The sequence below is a fragment of the Aplysia californica genome, unplaced genomic scaffold, assembly GCF_000002075.1.
Source record: "Aplysia californica isolate F4 #8 unplaced genomic scaffold, AplCal3.0 scaffold01226, whole genome shotgun sequence".
Lineage (NCBI taxonomy): Eukaryota > Metazoa > Mollusca > Gastropoda > Aplysiida > Aplysiidae > Aplysia > Aplysia californica.
In genome coordinates this window covers 17334-19002 of record NW_004798496.1, presented here as the reverse complement: position 1 = coordinate 19002, position 1669 = coordinate 17334, and the positions used below count along the sequence as shown (strand labels likewise).

The 1669-nt window shown below is 44.9% G+C and overlaps 1 protein-coding gene across 1 annotated transcript in view; it reads left to right on the top strand.

Moving 5' to 3' along the window:
- LOC101857531 (leucine-zipper-like transcriptional regulator 1 homolog) overlaps positions 1-1669 on the top strand; it is a gene marked incomplete at its 3' end in the record, with an annotated part of 7696 nt that overhangs the window by 1525 nt on the left and 4502 nt on the right.

Below are 1669 nucleotides of genomic sequence, written 5' to 3'. Positions count from 1 at the left end.
ATGATGATGATGATGATGATGATGATGATGATGATGATGATGATGATGATGATCAACACTATTATATTGTCATGACAATGTTTGTGTAAATGTTTGTGACAATGTTTGTGTAAATCCCCGTCATTCTCTCAAAGCAACTCCCTCACCAAATTACATGTTTGAGTAATCCAACGTTCAATCTTCTGACACCAAACAACCTTCAAATCTTCTGACATTCAGTATATTATATTCCTCCCATAAAACGAGGTCACACACTATCATTTCGCTAAGGCACGGACAAACTACAGCCCGCGGGGCCAGATCTAGCCCGCGAGAAGTGTCCGTACGGCCGGCGGGTCGACCCAGTTATTGGTGGGGCTTTGTGGCTCATGGTGAGATGATAAATGGTATGGCTTTAACGCCCCTGTCGACACTATTAGGTTATTTAAGAGACGGGACCTCCTAATGTAACGTCCGTCTCCAATAGGACAGAGCCAAGTGGGAAGTTCGTGTAAAGTGCCTTTCCCAAGGCCACAACGTCGGACAGAGCTGAGGCTCGAACCCCGAACCAGCAATCTCACGATTACGAGTCCGGTGACCTAACCACTAGGCTACCGATGCTACGCTGTGATGAATTTTGTTTAAAAAAAAAAGAAAGCAAATAAACAAACAAACAAACAAAGAAACAAGAAAAAAAATAAATGAACAAAACTGTCCGTCTTAAAAAGTAAAAATCAATAGATTCCGTCCCAGCTGGGGGTAATAAATCTAATATTTTGTCTCACACAATGTCACCGGGGGACATCCTGACATAGTACAATATTATACTGCTAGTTTTAATCTCGCGTTGAGAGCTTGGTTACTTTAACTGGTTTCATCCAATGTTCCCTTGCTTTGGTCTGTGAGAGGTTCGGAATCGCTTACTCCGACCTGTGAGATATTTGGAATCGCTTACTCCGACCTGTGAGATATTTGGTATCGTTTAATCCGACCTGTTAGATGTTTGGAATCGCTTACTCCGACCAGTGAGATGTCTGGAATCGCTTACTCCGACCAGTGAGATGTCTGGAATCGCTTACTCCGACCAGTGAGATGTCTGGAATCGCTTACTCCGACCAGTGAGATATTTGGAATCGCTTACTCCGACCTGTGAGATATTTGGAATCGCTTACTCCGACCTTCGACTCGGCCACAGTAGCTCAAGCTTGTTTGAGATTGTATAGCTAACCTTCATTCAGATTCCATGAAAGAGACCCGAGTTCGATTCCCGAGTGGGGAGCATTTTTTTAAATCAAGGATCTCAGTTTTTCTGCCCTTGATGTCTATTCCCTCTCGGCCCGGGTTGGCCTGGTAGACAGGATAGGAAGCCCACCTCCTGAGTGATATAAATAGCGTGGAAAATTTTGTTTTGACTTTTTCTGTCTTTTTATACCATTAGTGTGGGGTGAAGGTGTAATTTTCTGACATAGGCCTGGTCTGTTGTCTCTTTGGACAGTCGTGATGTGCCTTCCTTTGAAGGGTCTCTTTGACTCCATCGATTCATCTTTGCCTTGTCCTTCCTCTTGCCTTGAAGGCACCGAATCGCATGTTATTGTAGACCTTTGAGGCTTTAGGCAGTGGCCCCCTTCTCATAAGGTCCACCACGGGAGCTGCACTGAAGTCTCCGAGGGTCGGTTCCCGGGGGTCTGGG